At 39.5% G+C, this 17,358-nt stretch overlaps 1 pseudogene; it reads left to right on the top strand.

Annotated features, from left to right (window-relative positions):
• Positions 1-619: 619 nt before the first annotated feature.
• Positions 620-17,358, top strand: part of LOC120516114 — a 154,876-nt pseudogene continuing 138,137 nt past the window's right edge.

Raw genomic sequence — 17,358 nt, 5'->3', positions numbered from 1 at the left:
TTGTAGAATTAATTTTGTATAGATAAATTTGCCTTTTTTGCCAATCGATCCACACTCAGTAGGCCATAATAAGAAAGTGAAAATATGTTTTCAGAAATGTTTGCAAGTTTATTAAAAATCAAAAACTAAAAACTTTCATTTTTATTAAGTATTCAGACCATGTTTGCTTTAATTTTCCTTAAGATTTGTCTAGACCTAGAACAAACTGAATTGACAGGACAGCGTAAAGAAAGGCCCACTCCAATGTACATAATGTCTCACGCTAGGAGAAAAACAAGCCATTAAGTCCAAGGAACTCAGTGTTGACCAATGCAATCAAATTGTGGTGAGGCGTAGACCAGGGTAAAGAGGTAGAACCATTTCTTCAACCTTGAGATTCCCCAGGAGCGCAGTGCTTACAAAATTTGTTAAATGGAAGAAGTTTAAAACTACCAGTACTCTTCCTAAAGTTGGCCATCCAGCCAAACTGAGCAACCGGGAAGAAAGGCCTTCGTCAGGGAGGTGATCAGCAACCGAGAGATCACTCTGTGAGCTTCAACAGTTCTCTGCTGAGATGAGAAAAACTGTCATATGGACTATCATCACAGCAGCGCTTCATCAGTCGGGCATTTATGGTAGAATGGTTAGACAAAAGCCACCCTTGAGTGAAAGGCATATGACAGACTGCCTGGAGCTTGATAACAAGAGGAAAAATATTCTCTGGTCTGATGAGGCAAAAATTGAACACTTTAGGGAGAACTCCAAGCACTATGTCCAGCAAAAGCCAGGCACTCCTCATCATCAGCCTAACTCCATTCCTTACAGTGATTTGTGGTGGTGCAGCATCTTGCTATGGGGCTACTTTTCAACAGCAGGGATAGAGAGGCTGGTGAGAATTGAGAGAAGGATGAATGCAGCCAAATACAGAGAGGTTCTTGAAGAAAACCTGCTTCAGATTGCACATGACCTGAGAGTTTGGCAACGGTTCACCTTTCAGCAAAACAATTTCCTGAAGCATACAGCCAAGACCACTGGAGTGGCTTTGGGACAAGTGTCTGACTGTTCTTGAGCATGCATTTAGTGAAGGGGTCTGAATACTTTCTGAATCCACTGTAAATAATCTGTGTGATAAGGATGTATTTCATGTCTGAGACTTTATTGTAAAATGGTACCTATTACAAAGTTATATACCTTTAAAACTGCAATACCATAGAATTCTAAATTTAGATAGATAGATAGACAGAAAGACAGGCAGGCAGGGAGACCTTATTTGTCCACAGGGAGAAATTTGGCTTTTTATAGAAGCTCCTTAAAAAATGAATACATAAATGGGGAGATAAATAAATATATACACTATGACCGTTGCCACTAGGGGATGTGATGACCTTTTAGAAACTCCCGCTTAAACAGTTTTTCAATGGAAAACAAACGCACTCTTTCTGTACCTCTTTGCAGGATCAGCTGCCAGGTTGCTGGCTTGCTGTGTGATGTGCTCCTCGCATGGGGCTTCGAACATTTACAAGATCGAGTCGTGGCCATCCTGAGGTCTCTCACTCTCCTGTCTCTTTTCCTCCAGACTTTCTCTGCTCTGGCCACTGCCGCCGGCCCGCCGGATCACTTTGTGTTCTTTTAATCAGGAGTTGGGGCTGGTGTGTCACGTTTGACAGCTTTTTCACTGTGAGGCCGGTTCGCCTCTGTGTGAGACTTGTGTTTGTAACTGGCAGAACAGCAATAGAGTTTCTACTTCTTGAGCACTCTTGTGCAACTTTGTGACCCTAGCTTGACAACATACAGTGCATCCGGAAAGTATTCACAGCGCATCACTTTTTCCACATTTTGTTATGTTACAGCCTTATTCCAAAATGAATTAAATTCATTTTTTTCCTCAGAATTCTACACACAACACCCCATAATGACAACGTGAAAAAAGTTTGCAAATTTTTGCAAATTTATTTAAAATTAAAAAATTGAGAAAGCACATGTACATAAGTATTCACAGCCTTTGCCATGAAGCTCAAAACTGAGCTCAGGTGCATCCTGTTTCCCCTGATCATCCTTGAGATGTTTCTGCAGCTTAATTGGAGTCCACCTGTGGTAAACTCAGTTGATTGGACATGATTTGGAAAGGCACACACCTGTCTATATAAGGTCCCACAGTTGGCAGTTCATGTCAGAGCACAAACCAAGCATGAAGACAAAGGAATTGTCTGTAGACCTCCGAGGCAGGATTGTCTCGAGGCAGAAATCTGGGGAAGGTTACAGAAAAAATTCTGCTGCTTTGAAGGTCCCAATGAGCACAGTGGCCTCCATCATCCATAAGTGGAAGAAGTTCGAAACCACCAGGACTCTTCCTAGAGCTGGCCGGCCATCTAAACTGAGCGATCGGGGGAGAAGAGCCTTAGTCAGGGAGGTGACCAAGAACCTGATGGTCACTCTGTCAGAGCTCCAGAGGTCTTCTGTGGAGAGAGGAGAACCTTCCAGAAGGACAACCATCTCTGCAGCAATCCACCAATCAGGCCAGTATGGTAGAGTGGCCAGACAGAAGCCGCTCCTTAGTAATAGGTACATGGCAGCCTGTCTGGAGTTTGCCAAAAGGCACCTGAAGGACTCTCAGACCATGAAAAACAAAATTCTCTGGTCTGATGAGACAAAGATTGAACTCTTTGGTGTGAATGCCAGGCGTCACGTTTGGAGGAAACCAGGCACCGCTCATCACCAGGCCAATACCATCCCTACAGTGAAGCATCATGCTGTGGGGATGTTTTTCAGTGGCAGGAACTGGGAGACTAGTCAGGATAAAGGGAAAGATGACTGCAGCAATGTACAGAGACATCCTGGATGAAAACCTGCACCAGAGCGCTCTTGACCTCAGACTGGGGCGACGTTTCATCTTTCAGCAGGACAACAGCCCTAAGCACACAGCCAAGATATCAAAGGAGTGGCTTCAGGACAACTCTGTGAATGTCCTTGAGTGGCCCAGCCAGAGCCCAGACTTGAATCCGATTGAACATCTCTGGAGAGATCTTAAAATGGCTGTGCACCGACACTTCCCATCCAACCTGATGGAGCTTGAGAGGTGCTGCAAAGAGGAATGGGTGAAACTGGCCAAGGATAGGTGTGCCAAGCTTGTGGCATCACATTCAAAAAGACTTGAGGCTGTAATTGCTGCCAAAGGTGCATCGACAAAGTATTGAGCAAAGGCTGTGAATACTTATGTACATGTGATTTCTCAGTTTTTTTTTATTTTTATTAAATTTGCAAAAACCTCAAGTAAACTTTTTTCACGTTGTCATTATGGGGTGTTGTGTGTAGAATTTTGAGGAAAAAAATGAATTTAATCCATTTTGGATTAAGGCTGTAACATAACAAAATGTGGAAAAAGTGATGCGCTGTGAATACTTTCCAGATGCACTGTATACTCACTTTGGTCATAACACACACCTGAATGACTAAAAAGGAAGAAAATTAAAATGAAACAAAACTTCTGACTTGGCAGAACCAGTTCCAGTGTGGCATTATGCAGACATATTGCTGCTTGTATAAAGATGCCCCTTAACGATTCTTGACACACTCCTGCTGAATAATTCATTGGCTCAAAGTCTTTAGTGTTGGTATCAGAGAGAGAATGGGCAGCATTGTTCATAATGACAGTAATACTCAGTTTTACTTTAACTTTCTCTCTTCCTAGCTACTACCTCCTTGGGGTCCAGACTGTGTCCAATAACTGAGCCTGCTTTTTTAATTTGGTCCAGTTTAGACTAGTCCAACCTGTCATTAATGTGGACCCCCAAGTACTTGTTAGAGTGGACCACCCCTACAGTACTCCTTGAATAGCTGTTTGGTGCAGCAAAAATCAGTAACCAGTTCCTTGGTTTTGCTGATGTTAAGATAGTTATCTTTGCACCAAGAAACAAAGTCCTACATTCTGTCTCACCCCCCTTATCAATACACCCCATCAGGGGGATAAAGGGTAACTATATATATATATTTGGTAGTGAAAAAAAAAAACATTTACATGTATTTACTTTTATCCAAAGTGACCTGCAAAAGTGGTTAACATAATCATGTAAAGATCAGTCCGGGGGGCAGTTTGGGAGTACGTGTTACAGGACAAGAGTACAAAATTGATCATCACAAGTGAAGGGTTCAGAACAAAATGGTTGCAATTTCTGAACTACAAAAACCTAACAATTAATATCTCTCTATTCTAATAAAAAAAATCTTGGAAGGAGATGAGATGTGATTTTCTCAGAGAGACACTTCCATGTTACGCGAGACAAGACTTTGTGCCAAGAGATTTAACCAAACCCGGGGCCAGAAATAAAAGTCAAAGAGTAGATGACAAAGTAGAACATCGTAAAGAATTCAAAAATGTTGGCGCAATACACATGCAGAGCAGGTTAGAGATAATGGAAATATGAAAATTCAAAAGTCTCAAAAAAGTCGTAAAGATCACATTAGCGGAAATAAATGGAAATTATTGCTCGAGAGAGAGATTGAATATATTGTTCGGATTTAAACTTTAAGTCGGAGACTTGTAGATCGTCTAATTCGTGTTGCCATCAGGGAAAAGTAGTGTTTCTTCCCAATGAAGAGGCGTATCTTCGAGAATTAAAAGATTTGTTTTTGGGAAGTGAATTCCCGCAAGAGAAAATTTCAAGCCTCGCGAGACAAGAGCTTATGCCCACATCTACAACTTTAACAACCAAGCACATCTCTTATTTGTGTAAATGCTGTTGTCAGACACATTTCTTGTAGAGAGATAGAAACAATATTCACTCATGGGCAGTTATATGTTGCGTTGTCACGATGTAAATCAAAAAAATGCGATATTGACGAAAAGGTAAAAGCAAAAAGAGATCGAATATATGGCATAGGTGATATGACAGAAGTATGTAGATATTGTTTGGCTTTAAACTTTAAGTCAGAGACTTGTAGATCGTTTAATTCATGTTGCCATCAGGGAAATGTAGTGTTTCTTTCCAATGAAGAGGCGTATCCGTGAGAATTAAAAGATTTGTTGTTTGGAGAAAGTGAAATCCACATATGCGAACGGCAGAGATGTAAAGTTGTTGGCCCGTAGCGCAGTTGGGGGGTTTGGCAAGCGAAGCGAGTAGGGGGCAAAGCCCCTTAGTCAGTTAGATAGAAATTCCCCCACCAAGAGAGTCTTCAAAGGCTTCTTAAACACCTTAAGTGAGTCAACTGTTTGGATGTTGGTGGGAAGCTCATTCCACTAGCTAGAAGCTACCCATGAAAAGAGTTCATATTGAGATTTGATGCCACACAAAAATAGCATCACCAGATCTCATTTATCAGCAGAACTGGGTGGTGTAGAAGGAGCATAGGACCTTACAGGTGTCTGCATATATAAAGGTGTTCATCCACTGATATTCTGCATACAGCATCCAATGATTTAGTATCTGCTGCTACAGTGAGCCAATGTAGTGACCAGAAAGGAAGAGTGACCTGTGTCATGGCTGGTTGAACAATAAATGTGCTGCTGCATTTTGCATCATCTGCAGCAACTTGATTAATACATGCTTGTACTGCTGCAAGCAGAGAGATTGTAGTAGTGTAGGTATGAGAAGACCAAAGCCTGGACCAGGAGGAGCTCTGTTGGAGTCAGTCTGATCATATGGATAGATCGAGGATATTGAGATGAAGCATGACTTCTACTAAGGTATTGTGCAGTGAAGTTAATCATGTTTCTCTGTAAATGTGTTTGATTCAACAAATGATTTGAGATGTCAATATTTCATACAATTCATTCATGGTGAACATCATCACAACATATGTGGTTAGCTCTCAGGTGGGTAAAAGCATGTGCTGAAAGTCATGTAGTGCTCCAGTAGTGGGATTTGAGCATCTGCCTTTTTTTACAGTTTTACGTCTGTATGCTTTTCCAGACTTCACAAAAGTTTCTTCTGTTATTGTAACGCTTCACCAAATCTTGCTGATAGAAAGGTGCTCAAATGTCTATCATGCCCTCTGTGAAAACTCAGTTTTGTTTTTCATTCTTCTACTTCTTATCAGCAAAACATATCCAGACTGGGAGTCCCATGGCAAGCGTCATGCCCCTGAGGTACACATTTGGAGTTAATTCGGGACTTAATTAGACTCCATTGTAAATGAAACTTCCAATATTCTAAAGCCAAAGGCATTTATTCTAAACTCTGGCCTGATTGGCCTGCACTAGGTGCAGAAGTCAAATAGTAGGGATAAAGGAATCTGATAATTGCTGAAAAAATACATTTCACTACATGTCAAGAAGTGACAGAAAAGCGAATATCATTTGACGAAAACAAGAAAAACATATTAAGCACTGACATGCCTTCTCACTAATTGTGCTTCAACAGCTGCCTTCCAGTGCCAGAAGGCCTTCATTAAAATATCTTCTTGCCAATCAGTGCTTTCATTTATTTAGACGCCGAATGCTATCATTTTCGACCCTTTGAACCAATGAAATCCAAACTATTATTTGCCTAGTTTTTCTATTACTGTAATTTGCATCATAAAGGGTTTCAAAGCCACGCTCCTGAAACGCACAGGTAGCTACTGTACTATTATTCCACGATTTAATAGGAATCATTTTCTTTTTGCGTTTTGTGGCATGCAAGTACAGGTCATTGCGGTGCCCACCAAGTGAAGATTTTGATACAATTCTGACAAGCATGGAATTCTGATTATGTGAACGCACTGCGCCTTAGTCGTGCTTGAAAATGTTATTATCACACTTAATGCAAAGGACATACATATTTTGTCTAGGAGGTGACTGTAGGAACTTTGCACTAAATATTGTAAATTGATTCATAGGTGTCCAGACGTACGAGATGGATGCAAACTGTGCATTTCTTTTAATTTCAGTAACAGCTGGAGAAATGTTCACTGCAGTGAAAGATTTCTGGTGTGCTTTAAAAATATCTTATTTATGGAGCTGTGTGGGTGGAACTCTAGAGTCAAAATATCACCACAAGCCTCGCAGTAATACAGGGGTCTTGTATATTTTTAAATATATAAAAATAAGCACATTAGTAGATATAGATACAAATAAATTCCCCCTTTCTTATCATAGAGTACACATCTATCGATTATTTACATGCTCTATTTTTAACACAAAGAGTTTCTCTCAATAGCTACCCTCTAAATATTTTACAGTGCATGTAGATGCCCACACATGTATAATATTTAGAAAATGCTGTAATAAACGGCAATAATCAATGCTCATGAATATGTATGTTCTTCACTAAGCATCATGGGATTGCTCAAGCTTACTACTCTTCTGCTTTACCCCTCAATAGCTACCACTGTTTTGACCCTCGCAACTGTCAACCACACGTGATTTTGTTGACAACAAAAACTTTTATTTCTATAACACATTTTTAAGCAAACTAAGTGCTTTACAATTTCTTAAAGAGAAAGTTACAAGAAAGGAAAAAGCAAATAAGATTAGGCAAGAATATTAATGAATAAGTGACAAAGAAAAAATAAATGATTTAGTGGAAGGGCAGTGTCCTTATATTCAATATCAGAAGTCTATGAAGATAAGTATAATGATAAGGTCAGATGGCCAGGATGACAGAAAATATTAAAACAAAGAAAAGAAAACTCCAGTTAAGCTGGAGAAAAAGAAAAACAAAACCTTCAGGGATTACAAGGCGAAAGACTGCCGAGCTCCCATTGGGCATTCTACCTAACGTATACAGTATGTGCTTAAATCATTTCTCATTGTTTCTAGTCTTCATCCCAGAGAATTCAATGCAGTGGACAACTGGGGAACCCATCTTGATTCGAGCGTCACAGGTGGCTGCACAGAACTTTGATCAGGTGGTCGTGGTGCAAAACGTCACCGCAGAAGAACCAGAAAGGAACGCAGAGAAAAGTAGAGATTAGTAAAGATTAAAAATCCCCAAAGAGTATAATTCTATGCATATAATGTATAGTCTATTAAGAGTACAACTAAAATTTAGTTATGAGAAAGGCCACATTCAAAAAGCTGTTTTTAGCAACTTTTTCAAAAGTTGCACAGTATTAGCCTGACATGTCTCTATTGGTAAAGTATTACTGATTTTTATTGTGCAACAGCAAAAGGCTGTCTCACCATTCCTTTTATAAGCAGACCATCACTAGAAGAACTCAGGTTATGACTTGGATTGTAAGAGGACAGCCATTCCAAAAATAGAGGATGGGGCGAGATTCTTTAAGGCTGTGTAAACCATTCGTAGCATTTTAAAGTCAAATCTAAATGACATGGGTAACCAGTGTAACACTAAAACTGCTGAGATGTGCTCAGATTTTCTTTTTTCTAATTAAGATTCTTGCTGCTCCATTCTGCACTAATTGTAAATGATTGATGTCTTTCTTAGGTAGTCCTGTTAGGAGTGCTTTACAGTAATCTAGTTGAATAAAAACAAACACGTGGATTAATGTTTCAGCATCTTGTACTGTTGCAATGTTCCTTAAGTGTAGAAATGCATTCCTAGTAATCTGGGACAATTTAAATTGGTTTCAGTCTTATTTACAGGTAGAAAATTCTTTGTTAGTTGTGGTGATTGTACTTCAGAGATTCATAATATGGTATAAGGAGTACCAAAAGGATCTATTGTGGGCCTGTTCTGGGCTTATCTTTGCAATTTAAAGTTTAGGGCAGACTCTATGATTAACCCTAAATTCTTTACCTCCAACTTGACTTTTAAACCTAAGGGATCAAGTTTATTTCTAATAGCCTCAGAAAATTTCATTTAGATGATGGTGGCACAGTGCTGCCATCAGATACCGAGAAAAGAAAACAAAAGGTGAACAATGTGATTAGTCATAAATTTAACAAAAAAACAAATTTAAAAACAAAATTTTGGAACATGATTTAAACAACTGTACCGTGCTGGCCTGACAATCTCTGTAGGTAGATTATTCAATATTTTTGGCACATAGAAACCAAAAACATTTTTACCACTTTTAATTTGTATTCTTGTAAACGAAGAATTTTGCAGATCTGAGGTTACAATTGGAAATACTGTATAAGAGGACAAATATTTCAAGATAAATGAAGGTGCAAGATTATTCAAAGCGTTATAAACAATTAGCAGTATTTTAAAATTGAAAGACACACACAGCCAGTGTAATGATGCTAATACCGGTATAATTTGGCCAGATTTCTTTTTTGCATTCTGAACCTTCTGTAATTGACAGAAATCTTTTTTTTTTTTTGTCAGACCTATTAGGAGTGCATCGCAGTAATAAACAGCTAAACAGCTAAAGACAAAAGCATGTATCATCTTTTTTGCATTTTTTAAAGACCTAAAGGATCTAAGATGTGCTGCATTACTTAATTGAAAAAAAATGTGTTCTGGTGATACAATTAATGAGATTTTAAAATTTAAAATAATTTTTTACCTCAGATTTTTGACTTTACTAATTAATTAATTTTTACAAATTTTTTTGAAGTTACTACAGTTTTTTATTGTAGCCAAGAATAACCACAATTAGGGCGGTGGTGGAACTGAAGTTGTAACCCACTGGGCTAGCTACTTCGAGCAACTGTTTAAAGCTGATCCTCTGGCTAGAACGTTAGATATCTCTCACTCCACGATTCTTGAGGCTGATCCTCCGATTAGCTGTGAACCATCCAGTCTCACTGACATTGCACATGCGGTGAACCAGTTGAGGGTAGGAAAGGCTGCAGGGATCTGAGGTATCAAGTGTGAACTTTTCCATGCTGATGGTAAGGCTGTCCTCCTGACATTGTAAGCAATCTTTGCTTCCATTTGGGAGCTAGTCATCATCTCAGCTCACTGGAAAATGGGACTTATCGTTCCTACCTGGAAAGGGAAGGGTGACCGCTTGGATTGCAGCAACTACAGGGAGATAACACTGCTCTCAGCGCCAGGTAAGGTCCTTGCTAGGGTCATTCTCAATAGGATTCATGATCATTTGCTCACCTATCAACAACTGGAGCATTCTGGATTTATACCTAAGAAGTCTGGTATTGACCACATCCTGGCACTGAGGATTCTCTCCAACGTGAATATCAGCAGAGTTTCTTTGCATCCTCTGTCAATTTTCATAAAGTGTTCAATTCAGTTGATTTAGCTGCCCTGTGAAACATGCTGTAAATTTGCAGGATCCACCCGAAGTTGCTGGTGTCAGAGATGCCTGGGGTGGTGACCTGGCCGGGACGCCTAGGAAGACCAGAAGATGGCTTACGCTCACCTCAGACCACGTGGGGGCAACCACTCTGGTTCCTTTTTGGGCCACAGGTATAGAGCTTTGAAGCTCTAGCCTGTAGGGGCCTGTGGTCACCACCAGGGGGCACACCTGTGCCTAGAGAGCCCTGGACCTCAGCACTTCCGCCACACCCAGAAGTGCTGGGGGGGTGGAGGATCGGGGACACCCGGACTGCTTCCGGGTAAACAGCCGGTGCTTCCGCCACGCACGAGCGTGTCGGTGGAAGGTCACTGGAGGACACCTGGAGCACATCCGGGTGCATATAAAAGGGGCCGCCTCCCATCAGACAATAACTGGAGTCGGGAGCAGAAAGACAAGGTCTTGGAGAAGAGGCAAGGAGGCGGCCTGAAGAAAGAGAAGGCATTGTATTGTTGGCCAGGAATTTTGGAGACTTTTGGGGGTTGTGCACTTGTACATAATAGATAATGGCAAATAAACGTACAGTATGTTGGGTGACATTAATGTGTCCACCTGTCTGATTCCAGGCTGCCTACCACACTGGATATCATGGCCGGCCTGTACACTGGTACTTTGATTGCTTTTCAGATTTTTCCCAGTTAATTCTGGGGTTCATCAGGGGTGTGTTCAGCAGCTGTTGGGCATCTGTTGGTGAAGAAAAATCACTGATCTTGACTTTTCTGATGATGCTGTGATCTTCGCAGAGTCAATGGAGGCTCTGTTCAGGGCTCTCAAGAAACTGAGCGAGGACTCTGAATGTATGGGCTTGCGAGTGTTCTGATAAAAACTAAGATCTGGGCCTTTAATGACCTCTTGGGCACAGTAATTAGCAGTGTGTCTGTCTGTGGAGAGATGGTGAGCTCATCAAGAGGTTTACTTACCTTGGCAGCGACATTCATTTCTCTGGTGACACTTCCTATGAAGTCAGTAGACAGATTGGGAGAACATGAGAGGTTATGAGGTTTATGGAAAGGGGTCTATGGCACTCCCGATATCTCTGCAAAAGGACAAAAGTCCAAGTTTTTAGAGTCCTGGTGTTTCACTACAAGACATAGACGCTATCCAGTGACCTGAGACGAAGACTGGATGCCTTGGTTACTGTGTCTCTTCGGAGAATCCATGGGTACTGCTGGTTTGATTTTGTGTTGAAAGAGCAGTTGCTCATGAAGTCCAGAATGACACACATTACCTGCATTGTAAGGGAAGTCAGTTACAGCACTATGGCCATGTGGCGAGATTCCCTGAGGGTTATCTGACTCGCAGGACTGTCATTACTATGGGTCCAAGTGGCTGGACAAGGCCAAAGGGACGCCAGCGTTAAACACCTGCCTGGAACAGATAGATGGTAATTTCCAGAGGGTTAGACTGGGCCGCGTGTCTACCTGGAGGGTTGCCAACCAGGATCCCAACCTGCTTCTTTGTGTGGTTGGTGCAACAACATGCTGTACCACTGCATGCTCCCCAACCTGACCTGACCTGACCTGCAAGAATAACTATTCCAAATCTGGAAGTCAACTGTATTGTTCTACTTTACTTTGTGTTTTGAGATGACTTGGCCTGAGGGCAGTATGAAAAGTGAGAACAGCAACAGACCTAGAACTGATCCTTGTGAGATGCCATATTCAATTTTATGCATTTCCGATTCACAATCTACAGAAGTACACAAAAATAAAAGATTTACTTTGGAAGAAAAACACAGGGGGTCAGTGAAGAAGGGGAGATATGCAAAAAAAAATCAATAGAAGAAAAGTAAATCTTGCTGCTTATTTATATAAGATTTTACATTTCCAACCCACTTAGTCCTGAACTTGATCCATTTGGGTTGGGTGTTGAAGCATTTCCTTGCTAGAAAAGATTTACACACACACACCAACCACAAACCAGGGCCAATTAGTATCACCTAACCTGTATGTCTTTGGACTGTGGGAGGAAACCAGAATACCTGGAGGAAACCCAGGGAGAAACAGGAAGACCATGCAAACTCCATGCAGGTAGGACATGGGATGTGAACCCTGGACTCCTTACTGTAAGACAGCAGTGCTACCACTGTGCCACTCTGTTTATATAAGATGAATTTCCTGTTTGCCATGTATAGATGCTCATCCACTTATCTACCTTCAAGTACCTCACATGAGCAATCCATTTTGTATCTTCCATTTACCAGTATCTGCCTTGATCTCTGGTCTCTCTTCCTCCCATCAGTTAAGCATTTCCCTCAAGCTTGATTCCCGGCTCATACTCAGTGAGCTTTTGGGCTCCAAGCAGAATTTGTAGGATCATTTCCTGAAAAGCCCTGGTATTAATAATGGGATTGAGTGTAGCTCTAATTTTTCCACAGGGACATCAGGAAAGAGAAATCTACCTACCAGTGGTATCCCTCTGCATGTTGTTCCTTTATTTCCCTGAAGAGGAGGGAGAAAATACTCTTAAAAGGGGCAATCTTATTTCTGTTGTACCAGTCTTGGTTCTTTGTTGGCCAGGTGTGACAGGCCGTTTCACGAACAAAGCAAAGGCTCTTTAACTATTCACAGAATGAATATGAACTATGTTTAAATAGTTGAAGATTGTAAGAGTAAAGTTTATACTTTGGCAGTTGAGAGGATGTTTGGTAAGCATGCAGCGCTGTAGCTGTGTAGTGCTACATGGCCTGTATGATCGTCACAGGTCTGGGTAAAGCAGGCAACTGCAGAAGAAGTGAAAATTTTATTTGAAAGTGTTGACAGTGTGATTAAATGCACTAAGAGTGAGAAAGGACCCAGGGTAAGAGAAATTACTAGTTGCTAACCAGACAGTGAGGAGCAGAACTAAAGAGTTACAGTGTGTGTGTATATATTATTGGAATATGTCAGAATGGTGTCTCATTGGCTGGTAATGCTACCTCACAGACCCAGCATCTTCAATCCAAACCCTCTGCTTGGTGTGTGTAAAGTTTGCATATTCTTCCTAATTCTACACAAGTTGTTCTTGTTTTCTTTCTACATTTCCAAACACATGCAGGTTTTGTTAACCAGAGACTTTAAACTGGTCTGTATATGTGTACCTTTCATTGAACTGATAACCTATCATGAGTGGATATTTACTTTGCAGCAAGTACATCTAAGATGGACTGCAGCCCCCCACATCCCCAAACTGTTTTGGAAATGTATGCATGTTATTGCAATAGTAAGTCCAAAGTTACCTGTTGACTCTTAAGCGAGGGCCACTTTTCCACAACTAACTCAGTCCATCATGATCGGTTTACAAGAATTTTCTTTTTTTGCGTTAAGTGCGTTTTAGAAATATTTGTGAATTTCTACAGAGCTAGAAATATTTGTGAATTCAGCATAATATGTTTTAAACCTGATTTATCTGTATGAAGTACTTAAATGCCACCTCATTGTGCCTTGTGTATACAAGATGCTTTAAACCTTTCAGCTAACATATTTCAGGTAAACAGCCTAAGCTTGAAAGTCTTGACATGCTGAACAAAATCACAGTGTGTTCTGGGAAAGCTGAAAGGCAAAGCAGGACTTTTGCTTAGTTAGAAAGTACAGATTTTGATTCGCATGGGAATCAGTCTTGAGCTTGTATGATAATGACTTAGTGCCATTTTTTTTTATTGTGACAAAGTGTCTATCTTCTAGAAGAAAGAAAGCCAGGTGTGTACACTTATTTGGGCAAAAAGGGGGAAAGAGTTTGGCTGCTTTTTTATTAGACTTTTTTTGCCAGAAAGAGTTCTCTCTTAGTTTTCTTGCTGCTTGTTGCAAAACCAGAGTGCTGCTACCTTTCTGACACTTTTGTAAAGAGCTCAGCTCAGTTACAAAAATGGATTAAATTCCACAAAATGTAACAAAAATTGTACTTTCTTACATTTTTATTTCTTAGCTGCTGGAAGCATTTCAAGGAGCTCTCTCTCCCCAGCAAGAAATTTTTCTTAAATCTTTTTTTTATAATGAATATGTATATCTCACTAAGGAACTAAACCTTAAGGGAATTGTCATCTGGGACTGAATGTAGACTACATTGACCCACCAAAGTTGTTTAATTCTTTGGATTACTTATTGTTGATTGTAACTCCACGCCGTTTTAGGGATTAGCGCTCTGTCCTAATGCCTTTTTTCTTCCTTTTTTCAGCTCTAACACCTCTGATGTCACTTCTAGTGTGTGCCTGCCTGGATCTACCTCTTCCTCCCAGAAGGACTTAAGACTGGACAACCCGCCATCTTGGGACAATTCAATTGGGAACTCAAGCCTGGAAAAATGTTTCTGCAATTATTGCATATTTCTATTATGATTATTTAACTTCAAATTTAAAGGGGAACTAGGCTGGTACCCCAAATCTTTTTTATGGTCTGTCTCTTCTCTTACACACGACAAGATTAAAAAAATATAAAAAAGCAATGGTCATAAATAAGCTAGGCTTATTTGCATAACACATTTTAGAAACACATCAGTCTGCATCCATTCAGAATTCAGATAAATGGTATAATCTTAACACCTATAACTTCATATATCTAAATAGTCCCAAAATAGTTCAATAGATTAAAAGTCTTTGACAAAAATCTGATCAATAAATTGGACTTCTTATACATAATTCCATAGTTAAAAGTTAATGATCTCATCTCCTTAGTAATGTGCTGGGTAAAAATGGTACAGATTGTCCGAGTTACACAGACAGGCACAGTCAGAAGCACTTTATTAATTCATATAGAAAGTTTTTCCCTAACACTTATATTTGCTGCTATTGGTTATTACTCAAATAAATATATTTTAAAGTAAAAGTTAAGTTGAAATCAGTCTGTCTAATTGCTACAGTCGTTGCTGTGTGATGGAGTGATCATTCCTTGTCTGGCTGCAGTCTCTTAAAGATTCAAAGGGACACCTATTACTGGTAAACTGGGTGGAAATAAAGGAGTGAAAGTAACGACAGTCCCAGTCATTGAGCAACCTTCCATCAGAGGTCCCCAGTGTTGAATACGCAGTGTGCAGCGAAGACAGGCAAGAGGTTACAGGTAATAGCTATATACAGTAGCTAGTTTTGAAATTTCTTCCTGTCTCCCATTAGTTGATAGTTTTGGTAACACCATAAACATCTTGATAGTCACTAGTCAGAATGGCTAATAAACCCTCACAAAATAAATTTATACTCTATCAAATATAAACAGGTATTATAATAAAAAATATAATATAATGTCCATAAAAACTAAACATAAGCAAAGTCATAAATAATTCTTTGTTTTTTTCTTCCCCATCCACAGGCAAAGCTGATTGCTTCAAATTTAAAATGACACAAATTCAATCCCAATTTTTTCACTTTATGCAATTCGGGGACCTGTTCAGAACAACATAACCAAGTTCGCTTCACATTTTCTACAACAGAAAATGTATTTCAAACAACATATAAATGAATTTAAAATAGTTCACAACATTAGATTTAAAATGATTCTATTTTAAATGAAATACATTATGTAGAAAGAAATGCAGACATGTCATTCAATAAAATATAAAAGAGAACAAAGTGCTATGAATAGATAGAACAGAAGAGATTTTTTTGTATGGATTGGAGCTCTGATTTTAAGTCTCATCAACGTGTCACATCACAAGTGTCCCACTGTGCAGACAGAGAGCTATATCCAGACTTTTAGGAGAACCCCATATACTTTGCTCTAATTAGCCTAGCACATTAATAATTGCGTTTTCTATTTTTTGTTTATTTTCTCCTTAACATTGAACTTAATATAACCAAATGTATGCCCCAATTCAGAGTAAAAATAAAACATCTAGAAATTAGCTGCATTCCCTCTCTGATTGCATACATTTTATTTTTTATTGACTTAAAACTGGCTCAAACTCTAAAACAATATTATTAAAATAGCTTAAATGCCACCCTAGAGAGTTTTTTTAGAGTTAATACAAAAGTAATCCTAATATTATCTCAAGCATTTGTAACCCACATAGCCATTAACAAGATAAACAAACTAATTAAACTGTCCATGCATGCTAATCAAACATTATGAAAGGAAGCTAAACTCTAAATCTTAAAGGAAGAATAAAAATTGCCACATTAAATATTTTATATTGCAGGATACAGTGCAAACCAGAAAAACACTAAAGGTGAAACTAACACAATTCTTGACACCCAAACAAATACCAAGGAGGCAGACAGGAAACAAAAAAATGGTGCCTTTATTAACCAAAATACAAATTCAAAATGCAAATGTTAGGAGACACCTAGCCATCACACATACAGAGTGAGTCATAGTTATACTATGTATAAACTTATATACAATTTTTCTGTACAATTTATGTGCCACATATGTACCATGAGTTGAACATGACGGCAAACAGGTTGAGACATTCCTATAAATCATCTTGCACATATGAAGTATGTTTTGTGAATAAATTGTCTCCGCCATTCAAATGTTAACATGATTTTGACTCACCCTGTATATAAGCTTCTTGGACATTCCGTTTCAAGTCCATAACCATTCATATGGAGTTGCGTCCCCCTTTTTGGCTGTACCAACTTCCACTCTTCTAGAAAGGCTTTCCACAAGACTGAGGAGTGCATCTGTGGGTATTTGTTGTTTCACAACAGGAATTCCAATTCATCTTAAGTGTGGTCAGTAAGTTTCAGGTCAGGGCACTGTACAGGCCACTCGAGTTTCTCCATGTCTTTAAAGACCATGTTAGAACAGAGAAGGGCCCTCTTCAAACTGTTGCCACAGACTTAGATATAGCATTAACAATACCCTTCACTGGAACCAAGGGGCCTAATCCAAATCTTGTAAAACAGCCCCAGACCATTATCCCTCCTCTACCAAACTTTATAGTATGCACAATGCAGTCCAGAAGGTATTGTTCTCCTGGAATCCACAAAACCTAAACTCATCTATTAGCTGTCAAACAGTGAAGTCGTGACTAATCATTCCAAAAGAAAAAAATTCTGCAGTTTCTAATTCCAATGGCGATGTGCTTTACACCACTTAAGATGACATTTGGCATTGCACACAGTGATCTTAGGCTTGTGTGCTGCTACTCAGCCTTGGAAACCCATTTCATGAAGCTTCCATCACACAGTTCTTGGGCTGATGTTGATTCCAGAGGCAGTTTGTAACCATGTTTTTTTTTAATGTTGCAACGGAGGATAAGCAATTATGACGCTATGCACTTCAGCACTCAGCCGCCACACTCTGTGAGTTTGTTTGGTTTACTACTTTG

Source organism: Polypterus senegalus, chromosome 15, assembly GCF_016835505.1.
Source record: "Polypterus senegalus isolate Bchr_013 chromosome 15, ASM1683550v1, whole genome shotgun sequence".
Lineage (NCBI taxonomy): Eukaryota > Metazoa > Chordata > Cladistia > Polypteriformes > Polypteridae > Polypterus > Polypterus senegalus.
The sequence above is the reverse complement of the archived record's forward strand: the minus strand, read 5'-3'. Positions and strand labels throughout refer to the sequence as shown.